The sequence below is a fragment of the Cryptotermes secundus genome, unplaced genomic scaffold (genome assembly GCF_002891405.2).
Source record: "Cryptotermes secundus unplaced genomic scaffold, Csec_1.0 scaffold248, whole genome shotgun sequence".
NCBI lineage: Eukaryota > Metazoa > Arthropoda > Insecta > Blattodea > Kalotermitidae > Cryptotermes > Cryptotermes secundus.
In genome coordinates, this window is record NW_019737984.1 from 176,470 (window position 1) to 203,853 (window position 27,384).

General features: G+C 41.9%; 1 long non-coding RNA gene across 1 annotated transcript in view; it reads right to left on the reverse strand.

Moving 5' to 3' along the window:
* The window catches only part of LOC117282803, a 245,706-nt gene that overhangs the window by 123,924 nt on the left and 94,398 nt on the right, over positions 1 to 27,384 (reverse strand). The window contains exon 3 of the long non-coding RNA XR_004513684.1: positions 11,841 to 11,895. This is a non-coding gene — a long non-coding RNA (uncharacterized LOC117282803). The remainder of the gene's footprint in view (positions 1 to 11,840; positions 11,896 to 27,384) is intronic.

A 27,384-nucleotide genomic window follows, 5' to 3' on the forward strand; every position in this document is an offset into this window, starting at 1 on the left:
AAGAGACCACTAGGAAGACTAAGAAGTAGGTGGGTGGACAATATTAAAAAGGATTGGGTGGTATGGACTGGATCGATCTGGCTCAGGATACGGACCAGGGGATGGCTCTTGTGAACACGGTAATGAATCTTCTGGTTCCATAAAATGCTGAGAAGTTTTTGAGTAGCTGTACAACTGGCAGCTTCTCAAGAATGGCTCAGCTCCACGAAGTTAGTTTAGTTATAGAAACTATTCGGAACTACAAGTAATTACAGCGCCATCGCTGATCTCCACACTTTAGAAATCACCCCTGCAAACAGTAAGTCTTCTCCATCCCGCAGTGTCTTTAACAGCCGTTCCCTGGCAACGGATTCTAAAAGTGGAGGTTCTTCAGCTTCCCACGCTCAGGTCCCCTTGTCACAGCCTCCCGTATAAAACTCTTGTCAATTCGCTCAACTGCCAACTATAGCGCCATCTCTTCTCAGTTGTCCTTGCTGAGCTCAACTCTCGACTGCCAACCCTCAACTCTCTCTCAATCATCGACTCAACTCAAGTCAAAGTCAAAGTCAAAGTCACATTGCGACTGACGCTCAGTCAGTAAGTCTTGGTGTCGAGCCACATCTGGGACTCATGACCAGATATTAATTATTACCGCTTGACAGTTACGGTTTCATTTTCGTGGGGCGCTCTCTCTGACGAGAGGACGGGTCTGTCTTGTGCATATGCTGCTGGCCCTTGCCAGAGCGATCTTTCTCGGGTCGGAGTCCCTTGGGACTCGCGACCATATTTTACTGTCTCACATTTGAGACTTCCCTTTTCGTCGCTTCCTACGACTCGCAGGGTCAGGGTGGAGGTATTCGACCCCGCCTCCACACGGGGGTTGACTCAACTGGCATGGGTTTCTCATTATATAGCCTTGGGGTGGACACAACAGAAAACGTCGCTTTCAACATTTCCCTTTATTGTTGTAGGCGTATTTACCAATCCGTTGCCTAGTTACGGCCGTTTGATCCGCCAATTGCTTAGCAACGGATGTACTCGATACAATACGAAATGGGAGTAGATTATTTTCAAGAGGATCGACTGATGGTGCCGAGAAGATCCAAATATAAGTTCGCACTTGGTTGATTTTGAAATCAATCAACTTAAAACTTAGACTATGTTCGCAGATTCTGTAATGCTATCATTCGAAGAGGACATCTCACTAAGCCTTCTGTTCAATATTAATAGGGAATACCATATTTTCAACCCCATTTTCGAAGGTTACCTTCATTCCTCCGAGCTGAATTTCAAACATGACAACATATACAAACTTTCCGTAGTCATATCTAAATCTTTTGAGCGACTGGAATTCAAACGGGGCGGCAGGATTTCGGAGCAGGCCTCTTCTCTCCACAACTTCAAAATTTTAATTATCTTTGTAAGTTTTTAGGTTTTCACGGCGATGACTATGAAGAAAGTCGTCTTCTGGATTTTGGCCAAAACGAAGAATACACGGCGCCTAAACCCAGAAGACGACTTTCTTCTTTAATTATCTTGTTCCAATTAACGTGACGTGAACTCAAATCATCTGCGTTCGACGCCATATTAAAATCACATGGTCATCATTTCGCATCTGAAGCTCAACTCGAGCACGTGGTTCAAATCTTGTGAGACAAGATAGGCGATTCTGTTTCCCTTGTCTTTGAAGCCTAACTTTTGTGGATACAGTCGACGTTGTTCCACGTCCTTCAAGTGAAATTCGCGATAACACGTCACGTGTAGATCCATCAGGACTGCCTCTGTGCACTGAGTGAAATGTCTTCGCATAGAAGAGATCCATAGAAAGTTCTTTCAATGTCGCCCTCAGCTTACAGGTTGGCATGCAACCCTTCACCGAAAGACAACTGTAGCATAAGGGTCAGAGATTTCTTCGGTTTCTTTTAGTTTCTGGCTCTTTCGTGGAGAGGCGATAACTGCATCAAGAAATATTATTTTACTTTGGAAATACGGGTACAAACAGAACTCAAGTAGGCAGACTTTCGCTCGCAATAAACTGTACGTATGTGCTGATTATAAGCCAGTTCTTTCAGTAGGCACATTAGAGACAAGACAGACGCACAGCAACGCAAAGATTGCGCTTCGTTTAACAGAATGTTTACAGCTTAAACAAATTATATATCACTGCATTATAAGATCAACGTTCAAGACAAATTCTCATATGAATATACGGGTCAGTCTGCGCTGGCAGAACATTGTCTCCTCTTCTTCGAGAAAAACGCAACATTTACAAGAATCTGCTACGCCTCTGAGTGGACAAAAACGGAACCCAGTGCCTGGGCGTATAAGTGGATGATCCTGTTCCTGGGGGATATAAATAAGGGGACCTGGCCCTTGAGGTTGGGGGAGTCCCGAATCTGAGACAGTAAAATATGGTCACGAGTCCCGCGAGACTCGGACCGGAGAATGACTGCGCTGGCGAGGACCAGCAGCATTTATAAACGGTAGACCCGTTCTCTCGTCAGAGAGAGCGCCTCACATCAACAAAACTGAAACAGTCTGACAGTAATAAAAATCTGGTCTTAAGCCCCAGATGGGTGCTTCACACCAAGCTAGATTGGCCGACTGAGTGTTGGTCGTAACATAACTTAGACTCTGACTTGTTACACCACATACGGCGCCGTCTAACTAAACTAAACCCGTCTAGCACATTTCTTCTTGAGGAGCTATTCGTCGTTCAGGTGAACAGGATATTTGACAACTTTTACGGAACTCGAATGTCTACTGTCGTACTCACAAAAACCTTCTACTGGTCCCCTATCCTGAGCCATACAAACGAAGCTCACATACACATATATCCTCTATCTTTAAGATCCATTTCAATATTAAGCCCACTATCCCATCCACGTCTAGGCCTCCAAAATGTTCTTCCCTCCAGGTTTTCCGGCAAAAAAATCTGTATGAATTTCTCATCGCTCCCATAAGTGATCTATGCCCCCCCCCCTATAGTCCTCGTTGATATTGTGATAGGGCTGTCACTTGCACTAATAATGTATCAATTTCTGATTATTCACAATATTATTATAGGCTTCACGCCATGACTCGTTCAGCGGAAGAGCCCACACACATTCGTGGCCGGCTTCAAACTTCGGAATCTGTTACAGTGTGGCAAAAAGAGACAGCAACTGACTTTCAAAGTATTTTATGACTTTCAGCCAGAGGTCAAATCAGTAGGCTAAACCAGAAAACATAATAATTAAAGTTACAAAATAACAACAGTATACAAAGTAACAAAATGTGCAATAATGTGTCTGAAATTACGTTTTCCGCCCCAGTTGGTTCCCATTGTATTGGCATATCTATGTTCAGTCCATACGCTGCTTCATTACTCGAGGAGCGAAAACATTGTTACGACAATCTGTCAGAATAACCTCAAATATTATGCACAGTGCGATAATGGTGACACCTGAATTACAACTATTGAACTAATTGTGCATTAACAAACTGCATACCAATTAAATACATCGAAATAAACGTGCTTCATCAAGTCACCGAGTGGAAACAACTGATCGACATCAGAGTGGCCATCAAGAGCAGTCAATATGAAGTTGACCACAGTTCGCGTGTGAATTCAGCTGAAAATTACAGTCAGTTGATGAATTCCAACACCCGCTTAATAAGGAACAATCCCTTGTGTGCCTGCCTCTTCAAAGTTTATCAAGTTTTACACAGAGTGCAATCTGAGAACAAGTCCTAGATGGTTGACGTTTTGGAACGTACTAATTAAAATTAATAATTCATGTTCTTAATTAGTTACCAGAAACCTTCTTATGTAGTTGAGCTATCAAATACATCATTCATTTTACATCGCTATCAAAATTATAAAGCTCTGTAGGATAATCAACACATTTCTCAATGATGCTATTATAAAGCCGTGTAAATCTCTTTACCTTTCCAAATATGAGCTCCAAGACACGTTCAAGTTTCCAGTCAAGAAACGTTTCACAAGATGGAACCGTGTATACAATGCATACTTTTCTTGGTCATTGACCTTTAAATCTTTCTTGTAGCACCCTACTAACGAGTTTTTAACCATTATGGTTTGAAAAAGAATATAATAAAACTTTCTGAAAGATTTTTATAGTACAGTGTTGTTAATCCTGAAAGAGGAGTTATCACCTAAGGAGACCATTTGTATCCCTGTCACGTGCGTCGAAGCAGGGCACTAAATAAAGTTTGGATTATATTAGTCTGTGTATACTATTAATCTGTCAAATAGCGTCGAACAAAAACAGCGCTGTCTTTGTATTATTATGTAGGCCATATATGACGTATGTGAATATAAATTATTTCTGCCATTTTCCCTTTAAGAGAACATGTTATTACATGAAAATATGTAAGGCTTTCCTTTCTGTGCAAGCCACTGGAACAAAGCTGTAAGGGTATCGCATCTGTGTCACTAACGTATTTATATTCGTGTCACTCCACTCACATTAATATTTGTTTATTTAAGGGGGTCCACAAAAAAGAACAAAACATCCACATGTGAGCTATTACGCTAAACTGCAAGCAATCATTTATTAAAACAGAGCTGTTTAATCATTATATCGTTATGATCACAGGCAGGTGTTGACTCATTTCTGTAAAATACATGTTTAGGGTTCCTAAGACAGCGAGTAGGCTCTCATATGTAGTTTCTCCGAATCAGTGATCATTCTGCAACTCAGGGCCAACAAACCTAATCCATCCTTAGATATTACTATCTCGTGCTGCAACTCAGGGCCAACAAACCTCAACCACCCCTAGATATTAATATCTCATGCTGCAACTCAGGGCCAACAAACCCCATCCTCCCCTAGATATTACTGTCTCATCCTGCAATTCAGGGCCAACAAAACTCATTCACCCCTTAGATATTACTATCTCATGCTGCAACTCAGGGAAAACAAACCTCATCCACCCCTAGATATTACTATGTTATGCTGCAACTCAGGGCCAACAAACCTCATCCACCCCTAGATATTACTATCTCATGCTGCAACTCAGAGCCAAAAAACCTCATCCACACCTAGACATTACTATCTCATGCTGCAACTCAGGGCCAAAAAACCTCATCCACACCTAGATATTACTATCTCATGCTGCAACTCAGAGCCAAAAAACCTCATCCACACCTAGATATTACTATCTCATGCTGCAACTCAGGGCCAACAAACCTCATCCACCCCTAGATATGACCATCTCCATCGATTTTTACTTTGGAAAGAAAAGATTCAGACAGGGCCTACAATGAAAGTAATGATAGAGGTTTCAACTAATAATTGAAACAAACATACTAACTACTAACTCCATGGGGCAGTGTCCTTGTCGAGGTTCCGCCACTCACTCAGCTACTCAAGAACTTACCAACATTTTGTGGATCAATTACTTCTTTTGTTCAACATTAGGCAGGGAGTCATAATATCGGTAACGTTTGTGTTTAGGATAATCAGAAGGAATTTGTAGACCGGAATATTTAATAAAACGAAGCTCACAACGCGATGCTTCGGCTTAAGAGGCATGAGTTTTGTCCAAGTGTGTGTGTGTGTGAGAAGTACCTGATTTCTAACAGTCATTCATCTGAATACAATTACATTAATATTATATTGCGCAGTGTCACATGTCTGGTGTAAACTTACGTGATCTCATCATTACAAAATGCATATGAAGAAATATTAAACTTCGAAATTGTTCTCCACGTAAGCTGTGTCCACTTAGTCAAGGCGGACAACGAGTTTTCACTTAACCCTTTAAGGCAAGAATTATTCTAACATAATGTTTGCACTAACGATCACAGTGGCCGCGCGCGGTCTAAGGCACGAACTGTCTTCGCTTCCTCGAACACTGGGATCGAGGGTTCGAAAGCCATTCAAGACATGTATGTCTGTGTGCGTTTATACTGTTTGTGTAGTCCTGTGTAGCAAGTGGCCTTGCGACGTCCAAGGAGTCCTACCGTCTGTGTAAATAGATCAAGAAACTAGAAAAGCCGCCAAGGCGAAACAAAGAGCTGTAGAGCCATAGATAGATAGCTAGATATATAATGTTTGCATACGATGCTGGATTGCGGTCCACTTCCCTCTACAGGTGACTGGTTATCATTATATGGACAGGATTTTTATTGTTTTCTATTAAATGGTAGAACATGGGGCATATGGTAGTGTAGTTGGAAGGCACTACGCTATAAGACAGAAGGTCGCGGGTTTGGGAACCAATGAGGTGGATTTTTCAATTGACCTAATCCTTCCAACCGCACTATGGCCCTGGAGTCGACTCAGCCGGCACGTAAGGCTGACAAACTTACCGCCATCTGTGAGCCGACTGTCTAGAGAAAATGTGGGAGCCTCGACGTCTCACAACCCTATGGGCCTTCACGGCCTGTTACAGGGATAGCGTTATCTTTTTTTAATTGTAGACCTAACAGTATGTGCGCAACAGCCACGACACAAAATTCCTAACACAGATAGACCTGAATGACAAGCAATAATTATAACAGACCCTGCACTCTCCATTGGCTTCAGAGACGGGAACCCGGCAATAAAATGCCCATCGTAAATTTTGATGAAAATAAAAAAGAACTCTTTTTCGAGACAAAGTAGGATAGACACGCCATCTGCTCAATTAAATTGGGTTTACCAGCTCTTGTAGACAACCGCAAGAGAGCACTACGCTCAACGAATGGAGTGGGGGGGACTGAAGGAAGTGACTTAACGCGCGCTTTTATGAGCCCATGTGTTCCATCATTCCAGTTATAAATGTTGCGTGGACTACATTCTTGATCGACTTGGGTGAACTATCGAGCGAGGAAGTATCGATATCAGAAAGGCAATTGGGACAGTCATTCTCTCGGTTGATTGAGTTGTCAGCATCGGGAAACTGTCAGGCTAAAATTACCCACCCCTTCGTGTTCGCTACCCTGCTATCAATTCTATGGGGCGCCCCTTCAACGTTAACCATAAAAACCCAGTTCAAGGATCAATTCTAAATTGCAACAGATAAGGCAAATTCATGTTTAATATATCACTTAAATACATATTTGTAATATGACAAAAACAAAGCTACTAACTACAGAAAAAAACACGAAAAAAGAGTCCTTCGTGAGACGTCACTTGTCAGCCACCGGTTCAAGCAATTTTTAACCTCTTATGGAACTTCATTAAGGCATGTTATCGAGTTCACACGAGCCCTCCACTGGATCCTACACCGAATTATATGAATCCAATCAACACCCTGGAACAGTGTTCCTTAAAAATCAATTTTATCTTTATCTTCACACCTAGGTTTAGGTCTCTCGAGTACTTTCTTCACTTTAGATTTTCAACTAACGCATATATCATTATTCTCACGCATGCTACATACCCCGCCCATCTAATTTTCCTTGCTCTAACCATCGTCACAATATTTGGTACTAATTCAATTAGAAAACACAGAACCTTCATTAAGCTAGACTCTGAACTGTGCTGAATATTTAACCGGTCTACAACAATTTTAGTGAGTCCTAATTGAATTAAAAGAACTCCCTTACACAAGCCTACTATAAAACAGTTTCAGAAGACAGTATTCTTATTAACACTCACTAGCAAGTGGGTGGTCCCCCAGCCTTTCTGGATAGGAAACAAACATATCTGTTAAATTATTGACCGCGAAGTTAAATATATATCTAATTCATCATTATAAGAATCTGTTACAAACTCCTTTTCCCAAAGAGTTCTGCCCTAAGATATATAGCGAAGTGCTTGTGACCCTGCTCGCATGAAGTGACTTTACAGGCACAATCTGCCTAAGCAGGATCAAAAGTGAGTTGTTCACCCTACGCCGATTTACTGACATCCCATAATATGAATAATTTAACTTTTAGAAAGCCTGGCAGCTACAACTAACAATACAGATTATTTTAGAAGGAGAAAACAGGCTGCCTTGCCTTGCATGTAAGTTATGCAATCATCCACACACTCGTATAGCCCTATAAAAGAATGTTTAATTTGTAGGTCTATAAGTTAACAGTCAAAATTGGTAGTAACAAACAAAAATAAAGATGGTAGCAATAAATGAGAACGGAAGACTAGAGTCGGTATTGCAGTACACACCTTTGCCGAAATAAGTTCATAATGTACCTCTAGAGAGGAGCAGCGATTGTTATTCTATGAAGTTACATGCATATTCCGTGAAATAAAGGTAAAAAGGTAAAGTTATTCCTGTAACAGGCCGTCGAGGCCCATAAGGTTGTGAGCCGTCGAGGCTCCCACTTTTTCTCTACACAATCGGTCCACAGATGGCGGTGAGGTTATCGGCCTTACCCGCCGCCCACCCTTAAACCCCCAGGAAGACTCCTGGTACTCATTTCTGTTAGAAATATTTAAAAAATTTCTCTCGAGAGATATATCGTACATGAGTGGCTATACTGTTAGACAGTATCTTACTATAAGCGCATGTAATAAGTTCACACGCAACAATTCGTCATTAAAATTTGAAGGGGCTTTATGCTAGTGCACTCATAGCAAGTGTTTCTACCAATAAAAATATTCTCAGCTTCAGTAATCTGTATATCTCCAAATGTTATATCAAAGGGGAAGTCTACAGCTTAAAGACTGAGGATGTGATAATGTGCTGCTTGATCAGGGCTCCAGCACAACTCAGAGGGCGGTGAGAGACCTGGGTGAGTATGGGGCAAAGCAGAATGATGATCAGCAGGAGAAACCCAGAAAAAAAAACCCTGTTCCGGTGTAATTTCTTCCGCCACAGATATCAAAATCACCCAAGGTCGAATCCGGGCCTCCAAGGTGAAAATCCATCCTCTACCCCCATATCTCGGCATACTGAACCATAACAAAGATAACATATTCTAGTTCAGTACATATTTTTCTGATGTAACCACAGAAAAGGGAGTTTCATGTTCTTAGCGCAAACATCATTCAACGAGTTCTAGTTATCACGTATATACTCAGCAGTAGTGGCGATGCTTTTCGCTTCCGTAGTGAAAATGTACTTAGAGCTTAATATACTGCAGGCAACAGTTTATTTTGCAAACACGGTGGTAGCAGTACGTATTAACTAATTCAACAGACGTAACTTTCAAATAACTAAAATTAATAAATTTAATTAAAACAGTAAACAGAAGGTACTAAAACGAGATAATTTAATTTTAAATGTCGGCAGAGCCGTTCTGTAGAGCGAGGCAATAACTCAGAACAGGAAGGGTTCCGGTTTCATAGCATAACACTGAACGCATCATAAACCGGCAATATAGACATGAACGTAACGTGTTTCATGAATCTATCAGTACATCGTAAAGAGCTTCGCTTTACGACAAGGGAATGCTGTATATTGAGGCATTTACTTATACAAGAAGGGGGATACACGTATATACAGACAGCCGAACCGTCTTCCCTCGCTCGAACGACGCTAGGATCGTGGGTTGGAATCCCACTCAAGGCATGGGTGTCTGAGTTTATTCTGTGTCTGTGTTGCTTTGTGTGTAGGTAGCGGCCTTGCAACGGACTGATTCCAAGTCCAGGGAGCCCTACCGACTGTCTATAAGATCCATAGTCTCAGATTAATTCTTATGACAGCAGGTCAGAGGGCATAATGTAAAAGGTAGACGAAGAAGAAAACATCGAGGTCATTCCGTACAACTATGGCTGACACGTGGCTCATTACAGCAAACATGGCTGTATTTTAAGGTAACATAAACCAGTAACCAACGTTTAACTTAAATTTCGTCCTTGTTTCTTTCAATGGCCGTACTTAAAAATAACTCAAAATGCTTTAACAATTTCAAAGTACACTTATTACGAGAGCAAACTGTTATACTGAATATCCAATGCAGAGGCAGAAGCTGGAACTCAAGTACGAAACTGAGAAAACGATTCCTGTGACTTACCCATGAAGAAGGGCCGCGCCATAGCTCAAGCGGTTAGTCGCTGGCTTCCCACCGCGGCGGCCCGGGTTCGTTCCCGGGTCTGGTCAAGTGCGATTTGTGGTGGACAAAGTGGCGCTGGGGTAGGTTTTATTTGAGTACTTCGGTTTCCCCTGCCAATCTTCATTCCATCAATTGCTCCACAATCACCCTCACCTATCATCTGGGGCTGGTACAATAGGCCAGAAGTGGCTGCAGTACAAGGGACCCAGTCCCAACCCACTAGTAATAAAAAAATAACCATGTCTACTGCTAAAGGCAGTTGTACACGGAAATTTACTTTCAAACATTATTACTGTGGCCATAAGCATCTTCACTGGTAAGGTGAAACAGGTTGTCGATTAGATTCAACTAAAAGTATAGAATGTAACACAGTCTTGTTTGTGTCTCTGCCTATTTAATGATGCTTTCAAAGCTCACTTCATACAGCATACACTGATAGGATTAGAATGAACTGGAATAGATGTGAAACGAGGCATTTGTGGCTCAACTTGAAGTACTATCTCAGAACTGTCTTAGAGGGACTGCAGAAAACCACGAAAAATATCGGTGAATATGGCCGGTTGGTTTTCAGGACGATGTTTGAACCTGGGACCTAGTGAATTATGCTGCTCAGTTGATTGCAACGTTCGCTCCATAGCTTAGCCTCCCATGTGACCACGATTCTCCCAACAAGTCTACGTGGGGCAAATATGGACGTTAAACTTCTCTGATCGTTTGCAGAAAGCAGAGTAGGTCTACTCATTTTATCAGCGCAGCGGCAGATATTTGAAACCTTACTAGTGGAACAGAGGGGGCACGTGGTAGCGTTGTTGGTTGAGGCTCTATGCTACAAGCCGGAAGGTGGTGGGTTCAAGTCCCGATGAATACACTGAATACAATGAATACTGAATATACACAATTCGAATCTCGGCCAGTGTGAAATAGGTCATGATTGCTTCCTCCTTAATCCATTTGAATTGAACATACATAAGAAAAGTTGCATATCATGATGAGTACAAACAGTGTCATGGGCAGAAGGTCAGGCGCATGTTTTGTACAGTGTCGTGTGGAACATGGAACATATCGTACTAACGTCTTCCTTTTAATGAGGGGAGAAACTGAGGTACTAAGTTTGCTGTCTTGTGGGACGTGACGGTGTGTTTTGTTTCGTGCATGCTCCTTCCTTTTTCGGGATAGATGAGGGCAAGTATCAGAAATACAAAGATAGGTGGCTCTAGTGGCATTATGCTCAGTTAAGGTGTTAATACAATCCGTCCACTGGATTAAAAGTTATTAGCAGGGATAAGCACACGATTGCCGATTACAGGTGCCGCGCGGTGAAGGGCGTGAACCTTCTTCGCCCGCCGAACACTGGGATCGTGGGTTAGAATCCCACTCAAGGCATTGATGTCTCTGTGCGTTTATTCTGTGTCTGTGTTGTTCTGTGTGTAGGGAGCGGCCTTGTGTCATGCTGATTCCCCTTTCAAGGAGTCCTAGCGACTGTGTATAGATTAAGAAACAGAAAAAGGGGCCAAGGTTCAAAAGAGGGCCGTAAAGCCGTAGAAAGCGAGAGATACGCACACGGCATCGTTATACAGCCAGCCCAGCCTTCTTTATAAATAAGGAAAGTATGCTACGAGAGATCCGTGGATGGGTTGNNNNGGGGGGGGGGAAGCATTTCTCTCAAGGAAAAAATCAGGAATTAACGTTTCGCTATTTTTAACAATACAAATAAAAAGGAAGACCCATTATTAAATAACTGCATAAATACATCTATAGAAGACACAGAAACACTGTAAAAATAATTGTAACTGACAGTCGTAAAGGCAAAACATACACACTTGAAGGCCTACTGCTCAAAGTCTATATCTCCAAATATGATTATCATGTAAAACCAGTTTTAATAAAGGATTATTCGAACACGTAGAACTCAATGTATTGCACTTACCAGCCGCTCTTATCTCAGTGATGATACACGGTAAGGAGCAGTCAGAATGGCTTACCTACAAAGACGGAAAAACACAATTAACAACATGGATTCAGAAATATGGCCAGTATCACAACATAAATCTGCGTTACGTAATATTATTATGTTTCATAATCCTTTTACAGGTCGCGGGTTCAAGTCCCGATGAGGTCACTGGATTTTTTTCAATTGACCTAATCCTTCCGGCCGCACTATGGCCCTGAGGTTCACCCAGCCTCTAACAGAAATGAGTACCAGGAATTAATTAAATAATTTTCCTGGGGAGTAAAGCGCGGCCGGCGCGTAAGGCTGACAACCTTACCGCCATCTTTGAGCCGACTGTCTAGATAATGTGGGACCCTCAACGTCTCACAACCCTACGGGCCTTCACGGCCTGGTACAGGGATAGCTTTACTTTTTTACTCCTTTTACAATACAAAGAGTTGCGGGCATTCACGACTATCACCGATATAGAACTCAACCTCCCACGGTCCTGCAACAGAAGTTTACGGTGCAGATCTTGAGGAAACAACTGTCGTTTAACTGACCGAGAAATTTACCACGTTATGTGGAACCTGAAATTTCGTTACAATATTTACATGATCCAGCCAGTGTAACATATCCTGAGCCCCATTCGAAGTCCACACCTAAAAACCCAAATTTTTTAACAGCCCATCTATGACTGCCTCTTCTGTATAATCTGCTTCCTTAAGGATTTCTGCCAAACCTGTCTGTAACGGAACATGGCTTAAAAGGGAATTCTATAGAGATATGAGAAATATAATAAGCGGAAACTGTTTAATGTGGAAGAGAAAACTCAGACAAGAACCTCCTTTTTTTTTTATTTATTCAATTTGGCATACGTGTAGCTGAGGGTTCTCTCTATAAAATGTTGTAAATTTTCTACATCAGTTTAGTTTACATTTGTGGCATAATTCTGTGACTTCCGAATTTAATGAAAAATACACGCGGAATGTACTATTCAATATTATTTATACAGACGTAACAGTAGTAAGGGAAAGTTGCAATCCCTGTCTTTGCAGGGTTATATTTATAAAATTTAACTACACTTATCAAAGCAACCAAAAACTCTACAGTTACGAAATTTTGTAAGCAAGTAGTTGAGAGTTATTTATAACTCACAGAATTACTGGGGGTTTGGACTTTTCCCATCGTCCGGAATTCTAGGTAACAGAGTACACGACGTTTCGGAAACTGGATCTGTTTCGTTTTCAGGTGAGGGGCCTAACTGAGTAGGTGTCATCCTTTCTCACCTGAAGACGGAAAGAGATGCAGTTTTCGAAACGTCGTGTCCTCTATTACCTAGAATTCCGGATGATGGAAAAAGTCCAAAACCAAAGTAATTTTGTGTCATCCACCATCGTCAGAACCCTTTAGAATTTACTTATTTATAACTGCTGATATTTCTTTGCAGTAATTTATTGCGAATACATTTCAAATATTGTTTATATAATATTAGTTTTATAAATAAACCACTGCAGAAAAACAATTCAGCAGAAATAAAGATCCTTACTGTTATGCCAAGTTTCATAATTATAGGGTTTGTGGTTGCTTAGAAAAACGTATCTGAATTTCATAAAAATAACAGTGTGACTTTAGGGCCCATAATCTTCTCTTAAATTAAAACACCTTTGAAATGATCCCTTAGATTTTAGTTACAAACAGGTTTACTCTATAGCGAAACAGTTTATTACGTACGTAAATAACGACTTCCACGCAGAAACTGCACTAGCTGACATACAGTCTGTCTCCGATATTATGGTTACGAACATACATGTTTAATGTTTGAAGCAGCCAAATGTGACTTTAATGGAGTTTCAATTATAGGCCTATAAATAAGGTAAATGATAATTACATACTTTATATCACTAAGATACATTTTAATTGATCCTTTTCGACCAGCATATTAAAAGCATCATATTACCATCTGCATGAAAAGCCTATTAAATGCTACGGCATACGCAAACACTATGAATCTGCTACTATACGGCAAGATAAATTTAAATAAATATTTATTTCATAAAATAATAAATTGCAAGTTGTATCAATTTTTTGATCTTATTAAAATTTAACTTTTCGGGGCCTAATATTGCATTTAAGCAACATCGTAAAGTTCTAAAAACAAGACTACTTCAAAGTCACGTTCATTTTGGCTGATTTACTTTAAAAAGGAGAGGGGGAATGTCACGCAGAAGGAACAGCCTCAATGTCGGTTGGCGGGGAGCACCTCGGACGTTGCGGGCAGGTGCAGGAGGGTTCCCGGACACCTGCTCTTCCATTCTGGCGCTCTCTCGTTACAGTCGCTACCAAACAGATGTTTCCTTCCTAACTTAGCAGCTTCAACAAAGCCACCACTAGCAGTGCGTAGCTGACGGGGCCGGTAAAAACGCCGTTATGATTAACAGATTTCAGCTTCTCGTAGAGATGGCTATGGAGATCATTGCAGTATCGGATGCGACGCCGTTTGCTTTCGTACCGACGTTTCGGAGGATTCTTCTGCCCTAAAGATGAAGGCAACAGGTTCTTCATAAACGTTGACGAACTACCGATATCCCAGAAGGCAGAAAGTCATCAGTGTCTTTATGTGGATGAAATTAACAAAGAATTCATTCAAAATAAATAGTATCTCTCTGTCTCTTGCGTTTTTCAGTTCCTGGACTCTTTATGGAATTTTTATTAAATCAAATATGGGAGACCCGAAGATTCTCTATATCTTTGTGATTAGTCACGTTGGCACCACGCTGCATACTGCCCACTGTCTGAGCTATAGAGAATGATCCTGGACTTCAAGTTGTCCTTCTGAATCAACAGCGTTACGTCAACATGGGTATGACACTCAACGGTTAAGGGGACATCGGCAGTTGAAACTTAAAATGATCGCTCCTAGAGCTGAGCCCTTCTTGAGGAGCCGCAAATTGTGCAGCTACTCAAGAACTTCCCAGCACTTTCTGGAACCCGAAGGTTCATTACCGTGTTCACAAGAGCCATCCACTGGTCCCTATCCTGAGCTAGATCAATTCAGCTCATACCATCACATCCTATCTCTCTAACATCCATTTCAATATTGTTCATCCACCTAGTCTTGGTCTTCCTAGTGGCTTCTTTCCTTCTGGCTTGAGATTGAACCCTACCATATGAAGTCTGTGCGTTGTTTGTTTACTCACTGCCAGTCCCTCCCTAACTTTTGCCACAACCAGGTAGTGGTTAGTATTATAATCTGCTGCCCTGAATGATCGGACATCAAATATACTTGAATGCCGTCTCCTGCCTACCAAAATATGGTCAATTTGACTGTGTATCTTTCCATCAGGAGACGTCCAAGTAAATTTATGGATGTGACGGAACATCGTACTTTGGACAATAAGATATTTTGATGTGGCCAAGTTTACTACTCTAACTCCATTGTCATTACTATGTAATTTCGTGCAAACTCTCATTCCTAACTGTTGGTTTGAAAATGTCTCCCCCCCCCACCTTTGCATTCAAATTTCCCCACAAACTTTTTATATGGTATTTAGGGAATTTATCGAATACATGTTCTAGTTTTTCGTAGAACCTCTCCTTCATATCATCAATTTTATCTTCTGCTGGGGCATGAACATTCATAATGATATCACACCAACGACCTTTTAGTATTATATACGACATCCTATCACTAACAAGCTCTACGCTCTTAACTGCTGATATGATTGTCTTATGCACGAAAAAACCTTTACGAAATTCATGGTTCTCATTCCCCTTTCCACAAAAAAATGTATATTAGCCTACTGGTTCGACGCCACCTCCATCCCATCTGACTTCCTGTACTCCCGCTAAATCTAACTTATATTTTGAGATTTCTTCCGCCACTGCCCTGAGCGAACCTGCCCTATACATTTTCGCTTAGTTGGGGGTGGACTCCAACTGGGTCCACTCGGCACGGCAGCCACTGATTGGCCTATTGTAGCCTGCCCCGGGTGATTATGATGGAGAATTTGATGGAATGAAGATTAGCAGGGGAAACCGAAGTGCTTGGAGAAAACCTGCCCCAGCGCAACATTGTCCACCACAAATCCCACTTTACCAGACCCGGGATCGAACTCGGGCCACCGCTGTGGGAAGCCAGCGACTAACCGCTTGAGCTATGGCGCGGCCTGCCCTATACATACTTCTAATATTCCAAGTGCCAAATCTCATATCCATTTTCTTTCGCTTAGGTCGTTTATCCAAGGAATCCGTCCAAATCCGAGTCTTTTTGTGACCTTTCGTAACAAGCTGAAAGACCACCCCTTGTCGTCTGTCCGTGACTGCTTATTCAATATATTCGCAGCTACTCTCCACGTCTGGAGACCGTGAGCTATATTCGCAACCTGAGGACGCGCCATGTCATGGTGACATGGACCCACCTAACATGGATCTGAATAAGCTAAACAGGTTTTAACAAGAATTTAAACTTATGGTTGTTCATACACTGGACTTCCACTGCTGTAACAAATATCCAAAACGTTCTTCGTGAAACACATGTTTGGGTGTCTCACAAGAGAACGTGTAACGCGACAAGGAATGTCTCGGTAAACAATACATGTGGCCGCATCGACAGCGCTACAAATTTCGTTCCCACTTTCGCGTACCCTGTGCATGGAAGTCAAGGGGGGGGGGGCATGAGGTCCGCTGATCGCGGTGGCAGTTCTGCTAACCCAAATGGCCAATATGAAAATGCTGATTTAGGTACTGCGTCACATATAGATGAACATGTGGGGGTGCTATCTGTGCCTATTATCATTTCTCGTTAAAACAAACGTGTCTGTCGCATTCGGATCTTACAGTTCCTGCTCGTGTGCCTGCAACCGCTGTGAAACACGCCTCTCTTTATACAGCACTTTTCTCTCAGAGTGAACTCAGGAACAACATTCTGGAGTCATGACGTGAAACACCCTGTATTTCGTATATAAGACGTATACTCCCGTCTTCAGGTAATGGATTGTCATACTGACACATGTCAGAGCAGAACCACATTCCTAAACCTCGCACAGGGCCAATACCAGATATACCTCACAAATTTGTCAGATGTATAAGTGTGACAACCACCTGAAGAAAGGAATAGACTTAACTACTGAAACATCGTATATATCTATATATACCTAATCTTGTGGCTTCCGCTTGGAGGATAGGGTATCCGGGAAACGCTTCGTTTCACTTCAGTTTCTTAATCTTAGACAGTCGGTAGAACTCCTTGGACGGGGGATCAGCCCGTCGGTGACAACACAAACATAAAAGAAACGAAGACAAACATTCATGACTTGAGTGTGATTCCAACCCAATATCCCAGCGTTCGAGCGGGCGAAGACATTTCATGCCTTAGACCGCGTGGCCACTGTGATCGGCAAAAAACATTGTGTAGGCCTACATAAAACATATAATACAAATCAGTATAATGATAACCATGCACCTGAAGACGGACGTAGAGCCAACACCCGAAACGCTGTATATGCCTGTACCAAACATACCGCACTTTAGACAATGGGCAACGGGATAGAGCGAAAAAAAAAAGTACTGACCCATGTAGGTCAAACGGAGGCAGAGTTCTAACACTGGCTGCTAGGCGGTCACCACGGGGACCCGGGTTTAATCCCAGGAGGATCTCTGTGGGATGAAGTGGCGTTTAGTAGGAGCGACTGCTACAGACGAAGATACCATCATGTTGTTCTTCTAACACTTCTCATGAGCTACCCCACCATCTCTACACATCTGTTCCTCGTCTCGCAGTCGCGTGGTGACGGACCCAGGAGCAAATGAATTTAAGGGGAAAGTCAGCTGTAGCGGTTATTTTTGCTTCTTCTGTTTTCTCCAGTTTTCGCTCAATTTCGTCTTTGTTCGCGGTAATTATCATTAAAATACTAATAACACAGTATTTAACGAAGTGCTCAGTATTGTAAGGAAGAAAACTGTAAGATCTTTGAAACAGGAGGCACTACATTCAGGATTTAATTAGCAAACATCAGCCAAATTCCGGATCTAAGCATGACAGAATGTTTTATTTTATAAATTAAATTCTGATATATTACCTCTACAACATTTTGAAGTACTGTCGCGTGTTAAGTGACCAGACACGGGGTTTGGATTGTTAATCGGCTTTATCAGAACCTTACACAACTCGTGACTACACTTTAGATATCTTTAGTAGGCGCACTACTCTGCTCAGTTATCCATGGGTTCACTAGATGTTGCTGCGGTTGGACGTTAGGTTAACTACTGCTGGCCTTCGTCAGCAGTCATTCCTGGCTTCAGTGTCCTCGAGATCCATGATCAAGATTTTTTATCTAGACACGTTTCGAAATGGGCCTCCTCTTCAACAAGGGACAGATCGGCTTCTGTGTAAGCGCTACGTCTGTTGCACCGTAGTTTCAACACGCGTATATCCGCGCTCTCACAATCTCCAAATGACTATGGATTTTGTGCACACCCTGTCACCGCACTAAGTAACACTTACACAAGACAGACAGAGGTCTTCTATTAATGCAGGCTTGCGCAGTAGGTTATGCCTTAACTTATTTAACTACTCTGAAACTAGAATAAGCTGAAAGACCGCGCCTAGAAAAAGCGGTTAGTCGCTGAATTCCCACCGCGGCGGCCAGGGTTCCATCCCGGGTCTAGTCAAGCGGGATTTGTGGTGGACAAAGTGGCGCTAGGGCGGGTTTTCTCCGAGTACTTCAGTTTCCCCTACCAATCTTCATTCCACCAAATTCTCCACCATCATAAACACCCGGGGCAGGCTACAAAAGACCAATCAGTGGCCGCCGTACCGAGTGGACCCAGTTGGACTCCACCCCTCACTAAGCGAATTAAAAAGAAAAAAGTAAGCAGAACGGTCGCAGGTACGACCATAGTTCTTCTATTGTTATGTATATGTTACCACTGAAGCGTGTTTACCGAGCTCATTCATTAGGATCGGCCGTATCTCCATGCTCCACAATGTGGTTTCGAGAGGACACGTGACAGTATAAATAATAAAATATAAGCTAAGATGTAAAAAAACAGCCATACGTGAAATCTGGTTATGATCGATGGGCGAATCGCTGCTTCGAATACAGAATTTTACTCAGAGCGTGAAGTTAATGTCGAGAGACAGAATAGTGTGGAAGGGTACTCCTCCACGTCCCCTGTAAGAGCGTCGTGTTGCCTGGTCATTTACGTCCTTGAAAATTATTGTCTTTTGGGTGTGACGTATCGTTCTTCATGTTTCTGAGGTTAGTGCAGGTAGTTCCGCCTAAAAGTAGGTAATGAGCTACAAAACTACACGGCATCACATCCCACGAGGCAGTGATCTTCAGAAACATCTCCGTGAGAACATAAAATTTCACATCTTCACCTTTACGAACCCACCTACCCGCCCACCTACTCACCCCGCATAGAATATAATTAAGTAAACAACAACAAAAAACTAATGCCGCTCTCCCGTACGTCTATCTGGCAAAGCAACGTCATCAGGAGAGAATTCTAACGAGATTAAAATGAAAACAGAAAAATTCCTGCATCAAACCAAATTGGGATAACTGCATTTCAAATTCTTTCACTGATTCAGCTTCAACCATGTTTCACAAGCAGACTATAAAATGTAACCGGTAAAAGTTCCTGGGAAATAGAATACATCTCATCTATGTAATTAGGAAATCTTCCAACCCTTGAATGCATTTAGTGAATGAAATTACGTTATATCGGAAAGGAACTATATTGCATTTCATCACCTACTGAGGGTATCGGAAAGCAGAAGTAAAAACTTGTATTGTACTTGTAATTATAGTGATGTTTCTTCAAAACACGCAAGTTAAATAGTACAAGCCTGTCGCCTTCGAGCCTCGAGTCTCAGCACTTAATTACAGCGGACTTCGGGATATCACTGGAATTCCACTTGAAATTTCAAAGGGAGATACTGTATATACATCACAATCCTTCCCCTAAAATGGGGAGTGAAGGCAGGAAAAGAGATGCGGGCGGCGACTCTTCTCAAGTCTACATTATTTTCTTATTTTTCTCAGCATTCTGAGATCACCGCTGTCTCTTGCTTGCAACATACTAGTGTATTGTCATGTGTTGGGGGTGCTCGTGACTTATAAGACGGGTTTTGGATCGGACGACTGGATTTACTGATACCTTATACACAGCATTCGGAATCTACATGTAATTAGAGCGCTACCGCTGATCTACACATATTACAATCCACCGTGGCACACACATTAGAGTTCTCAGTCTTCACTAGTCGTATCCTGGCAACGGATTTATAACAGTCGCACTATCATTTCAAATCACATATGAAGTCTTCTTTGCACAGTCTAATTCCTTTCTTGCCATTTCTTTTCAATCAACTTCATCTGCCGTCTCCAGAACTCGACCCAATTCTTGAAAACAGCTCTCTAAGATGACTTCTTTGTCCCTTCATAACCCCTCGACATGGACCACGCAGGAAATATAGCTTTATATTGTTGCGAAGGCTTGTCTCCTGATCCGTTGTCTAGCAATGGACATCCCATTGTTGGGCGCGTACGATTCGGCAGGAATGTGTTTACCGAGTCGATCCCTCGCAGAGCAACCACTAAGATCATTATATCAGTCCGTGGGTCCGACAGTACCCATGAACGAACTCAAGAAGAGACAAAAAGATTCTGATTAAATCCGACACTGGAAAATTTTTGGAAAAAATGTTCGGTTATATCAATTTTCGCCTGGATCAGACAATTTGAACGCATGCTTTACAGGAAGACCCACCCGGGTTTCTGTATACATGTCCCAGCAACTAGCTAAATATTTACCTGAAAGGAAAACGTTATAAACAAAAGCTGCAGATAAAAAAGAAACACATATGTATTTTAAGTTCAATACCTTTTCGCTGGAAGTCTTTTGGATTTTAAAGTAATTAAACAGAAATGAAAGGATATTCCTGAGCTGTTACAACATGCGTACATTCCCGAACTTGGATATTCAATAGCCAGCAGCCTTCGGAACGCAAGTGCAGTATACCGAAACGTCACATTTATCTAATTACTTATAGCTCCTATGATTTAATCCATGGGGGGTTTGATGTCTAGAAAGCGGAAGGACACATTTAAAATGCATTTGTCAATATTTTTACTTGAAATGATCAGTTCTAGGGCATTTAAAAAAAAAAAGAAAACCAAGAGTCTGCATTCATTAAATGGAAACTCGAAGGCAGAATCGCAGCTAACCTGCTGGAATTAAGATATGCGTGCCATTCGCAATTTGCTACCGTAATCATTATGAATATTTACTCCGTAAATGAAGAGACCGAAATTCCGTTATTTTTTGCACAAGAGAGTTCAGGCCTTCTTAACACAAAATCGTGAAACAAATAAATGAAAATTCACAAAACCTTGCATTGTCTTATAAAAGAAAAATACGACTTTGGAAGTTTCTGCACCCGAACCTGCGTACGACGGAAGAATTCAAACCCAACACGGAAGTTCTCTACAGCCTCCAGACCGGCTCTTAGGCGTACCCAGCCTCCTACCGAAAGGACATCGGTGGCTCCTTCTCCGAGAATAAAGTGGCTGGGGCGTCAAGCTGAGCACTCACCTCCATCTAGTGTCGACGTCAAGAATGGTGGAGCTATACCTCAACTGCCACATACGTCTTCACGGAGTGGTGACAATTAATTGAGGATATGGACAGAATTTCGAAACGACTGGTCCGAGAATCCTTTCTTCCATAATATACTGTGACATGTAGACCCGTTGCTAGGAAACGAGCTGACAAACATATCCCTGTAGAGACGGATTCTTGGAAACCAAGACGACGTTTCCGCGGAAGCGAGTGAACCAGAAAAATTTCCTTGGATACGAGACTGAAGAGGTCGGTCCGCTACAGGAGCCAGTCGTAAACCAGATCAGAATCAATGGAATACAGTGGATTAGCGTAGTGTGGTCGGACGTCGAGTGTGTCCACTGGAAGACAGTGATCTGTGAACTGCTGCAAGCAGTTGCATAAGGGTCCAAAAACTTTTATCACCAAATCCAAATTCCGTCTTATTATTCACGCAAACCCGGAACACGTGACAATACTAATAGATGATGATAATAATAGATCTCTAAGTCATTAAGCACTCTGAACATTGGACAGCACATTTACCGTAGCAAACCATTAGTGTGGTCTCACGTGGTCATGGGAACTGAGCGCATGACCGCTTTGTGTTCCACGCACCTGTGCCTGTAATGATGGGCGACAGGCGCACTATCACACCGCTACACAGACTCAAGTAGAAGTCAGGTTCATCGGAATGTACGGTAAAAACTGTATATAATGGAACTTATATTTATGTAAAAATGTATACGTTCTTATAAAACACAAAAAGAATTTCAATCCAAAATTACATTCACGTCGTAATAAACGGAAATTCTTTACTGCGCAAACGCAAAGTGGGGCTTCTGTTCGTATGAATTCTCTGCAAAACGAAACGGCATTAATGGAAGTAAAATTTATACGGTTCTTAGAATAAACAAATTCAATAGAAAGTTATACATAATAAATGGAAATGACAGCAACAAACCCGGAGTATCTGAGGTTCTCACTCCGGTGGTTATGAAGAGTTCTACCTTCTGGGATATAACGCCGTGTAGTCCGTTGAAAACCAACAGAAGTTTACGACACGTCGGTTAATTTCCAACAAACTACACGGCTTAATATTCCAGAAGAGAGATCTCAACAAAGCCAGAGATTATGAAAGCACACAGTGTACAATTCCATAACCTAACAAAGTATTTATGATTTTATGTAAAGTTGTCCCTGTGCTTGACTACTTAAGCACTACGGCATGAAAGCGTATGGGGGAATGGATGTATAGATCCACATTTTCTTCAACTCGGCACTAGCTGGAGGTGAGTGGTCGGCTTCAGCCGCTATATCTCCGGGGAAAGAGGCCCTACCACCCATTGGACAGGAGGTTGAGTGGACCTCAGAGCCAGTCTGGACTACTTGGAGAAGAGAAAATTCTTGACCCTACCGGGACTAGAACTCCAACCCCTTGGTCGTCCGACCTGTAACTAGTCGCTATACGCCCGCGCCATAGCTCAAGCGGTTAGTCGTTGGCTTCTCATCGCGGCGGCTCGGGTTCGATCCTGGGTCTGGTCAAGTGGGATTTGTGGTGGATAAAGTGGCGCTGGAGCAGATTTTCTCCGAGTACTTCGGTTTTCCCTGCCAATCTTCATTCCACAAATTGCTCCACAATCACCCTCACCTATCATCTGGGGCTGGTACAATAGGCCAGAAGTGGCCGCAGTACAAGGGACTTAGTCCCACCGCACTAACAATAAAAAAGAAATAGTCGCTATACCGACTATACTATCCATTCTCCAATGATTTAATGTAATATTATATTTTAATGAAGCAAATATTTATACAGATCTATATATCATATACCTGCATAAATTGCTTCGATTAATTATTATCGATAATAAGAGATTTAGGATATCTTAGCGTGTATACGGAATATCACTGTTGATTTCTGGATATACAGACAGGAAATGTATGCATGGCCTAATTCTTATCTGATTACCTGGAAAAGCATAAGATTTAGGCAAAAGTGTAAGGACAATAAAATTTGCGCTTTATTTTTGCCGTAACATTTGTTCCAAATACTTTCGTTACTCTGATGAACATTCAGCGAGTTGCTATATCTGCACGAGTTTTACACAAACTGAAACATTTCGACAAACTGTTTACTTTCATTCTCCAGTAAACATTTCATCGAAATTGCTCGATAATTCTCTAGTTGTTTCATTCGTACAGACGGGAAGACTTATGAAAAGAGGGAATTAAATCGGCGCACCGTAGGGTTAAGAAAGCGCCCAAAGGAACATAAACAAAATATAAAAAAGAAAAGGAAAAATGTATACAAGTTTTTTTTTTAATTCGCTTAGTGTGGGGTGGAGTCCATCTGGGTCCACTCGGCACGGTGGCCACTGATTGACCTATTGTACCTGCCCCGGGTGATTATGATGGAGAATTTGGTGGAATGAAGATTGGTAGGGGAAACCGAAGTACTCGGAGGAAACTCGCCCCAGCGCCACTTTGTCCATCACAAATCCCACTTGACCAGACCCGGGATTGAACCCGGGCCGCCGTGGTCGGAAGCCAGCGACTAACCGCTCCAGCTATTGCGCGGCATTCAGCAACTTTCATTCGCAAACATTTTTCTTTCCAGTGGATCTTTAGCGAGTTATGCTCGAGAAAAGCTCAATAAAAAACGCAGGTCTTCATGTGAAGAGCACATAGCACGCTGCTGTTGCCCAAACTGTAACAAACATGGAGCGTGTCAACATTTTTAGTAAAGTTCCAAAATATCAAATTTCATTAATATACATTTAGCGACTGTCGAGTTGTTTTCATGCGTACAGACGGACGGACGGGGGGCCAATTTTAACACGCGCTCCGTAGGGTTGTGGGCGCGCCTAAAAATCGGAACCAATGGCCTGTATCTACTACAAATTGGAACTGATACGGGTCAGTAAATTCGTGGATTATGTATAAGCCCGAACCAACTACACAGGATCTACTTTTTTGGATGAAACTGACAACGCGATGATTTATTGACAATTCTTTGACATTATAGTCTATACAAAATACAATCAATATACAGATGTGAAATGACATTAGGGATAAATCTAATCATTTTAAAATGCAATTTATTCCTTTTGTCAGTTATATACTACATGTTACATCACAATAATTCAAACGCTTCTACGTTTATGATTGTCCCATATCAACAGAATGTCTAATCAATAGTACCTAGATCAGCGATGTAAAAATATTCACAGTTTTCTGCTCTGTTTTAGCAGCGGTCCGGGATCTATTCCAGGTGAGGTCATATGGGATTTGTAGTGGACAAAGTGGCATTGGAGATGGTTTTCTCACAGTGCTACGGTTTCTCTTGCATATCCCCATTCTATCAACTGCCCTAAATTGATTAATAATTATATCATCGACACAGTTTCTCATTTCTGAGTGTGGTGTTAAACAGCCAGCTTACTCGTAAAAAAAAAACATCGTCTGTAGACTGGTGATTCTCAAACAATGTCTTACGGTTCTTTTGCTTTGTCTTAAACGTAGCAAGGTACTTTTCAAGCTCTACTTGTTCCTTAGCAACACCGAGAATGGCCTCACTGTCTTGAGGCGCGTACGGTCAACTCCACATATATGGGGATCTTAAGTTCAAGTGCCACTCCCCGTATGAACATATACAGAGGGTAGACAAAACAATGGAACCAGTAAGAAATTTAGGAACAGAATTTGTGTTGGCTACATCGAAAGAACTTCAGTTGGCAACACTGAATGTTCTTCCGTTTGTTTACACTATGTAGTGTTCGTGTAAGTGCACGACTGTGTCGATTGACAGTCCGTGTGAAAGAATCGGAAAATTGGAGATATTCCGATTTTGAAAGAGGGCAGACTATTGGTGCGCCTTAAGCTGGACCATCTCTGATAAAAACTGCCACATTTTTAGGCGTATCGAGCGCGACAGTTTCTAAGGTTATATCGACATACGCGAATAATGGGAAGACAACATCAGCGAGGAGGAACAATATGCGAAAACCAACACTGACAGGAAGCGATCGTCGGACATTGAGACGAAATGTTTCGAGAAATCACAGAACTCCTGCAGTATGGGTGACAGAAGAACTGAATATTCACCTTGAAGACCTGTTTCCACAAAAGCTGTCCGACGTAAAAGCTTCACAAATCCAACATCCATGATAGGGCTGCAATTGTTGAACCTTTGATTATTGAAAGTAATGCTCAGATGCGTACACGATGGTGTCACAACCTAAAACCTGGACATCATACAACTGGAAAAGCGCGCGTGATATGGTCTGGTGAGTCGTCCTTAATGCTGCTCCCTATATAAAAAGAAAGTCAGCATTTGGAGAACTCCCCAGGAAGCTACAATCCAGAATGCCTGGTTCCAACAGTGAAACCGCGAGGGGGGGGGGGTTCTGTGATGGTTTGGGCAGGAATATTGTGGTACTGTGTTCTGTTGGTCTCATTCTTACCGTTCATGGCTGAATTATTGCAAGGAAGTACGTGGACAGGTTGGGTAATCGGGCGCATCCCATGATCCAGAAGTTATTTCCGGACAACAGTGCAGTTTTCCAAGACGACAAGGCCCCATTCACAGAACTGGAACTGTTCAGTCATGGTTTGATGAGCATGAAACTGAACTTAAACAGCTTCCCTGGACAGCACAATCACCAAATCTGAATATCACTGAACCACTCTGGTCAGTTTTGGAGACTAGTGTGAGGAACAGATTCACACTTCCAACATCTCTAAAGCAACTTGAAGATGTTCTTCATGAAGAATGGTATAAAATTCCGCTAGAGACTGTTCAAAACGTGTACGAGTCCATTCAAGGAAGGATTGCGGCTGTACTGAAGGCAAAAGATGCCTCAACACTATATCAATAAAGAAATGTGTACAGCCTAACCCTTGTATATCGCGACTTTTCAGTATTTGTGTTGTTCTGTGTGGACAGGGACCTCACGATGGGCCGATCTCCTGCCAAATAAGTTGTACCACATGTCTAAAATATTCCGAGTTTCAGAAGCTAATTCCGATTTGAAACAGCCCAGAGGACCTAAACGGCAGAAGTCGAAGAAGACTTAGTACTAGAGAATTAAAATAAACTACAAAATACTTAGTTCACCACCACGAGGTTATCCGATGCTACTTCGCAGAAATGTTAGTTTCAAATAATGTCTGAAGGACATGGAATATGGATACGCCCACATAAAGGGAGCAAAATAAATGAGTGACCAGAATTCATTTATGCGGCGTATTACATACCGACCTTTTACATCAGTCAAAAGACAAAACTGTTTATTTATGAGGTCAGAGCTTTTGAAACATTCAACTTGACCTGGCGGCTCTACTGTTGGCGGTTTACACTTGTGGTCAATACTACTTCCTACTGGAACACTGTTATGGTTAGGCCATCAATTTAAAAAGTAACGGGAACAATTATGACCATGGTATATAAAGTCGGACGAAGATATGAAAATGTTTCATTTCATATTTGAGCCATTTATGCCTGTCAATTTGTCATCAGATTGAGTGGTCTAAACTGAATTTACGATGACTGAATAATTATGTTACGCATAAGTTAAGCAGGCGAAACAGTTGGAGGTTGTCAACAACAGTGTGTAGTAAAACCGTGGGTACGTAAACAACACACACATACAGCACATACAAAAGTAAGGTAATATCCGTTCCGCACAAGTTGCAACGAGTATGTGCGAACGCCGACGAAGGCGCCACTTGACGGCTTGCATACAAGGTAAGGATGAATCATAACATTTCTATGTCATTTTGTACGTCTCTGTTTCAAGATAAAAACTGACAGATGCCCTGCTCGTGAATGCTACGGCTCTAGGCCGACGGCCAAATCATGTTTGGTCGGTGGCTGGAGACATGCTCATTTGAGCGTGGTTACTGCTAGCATATATATATATATACTCTCAAA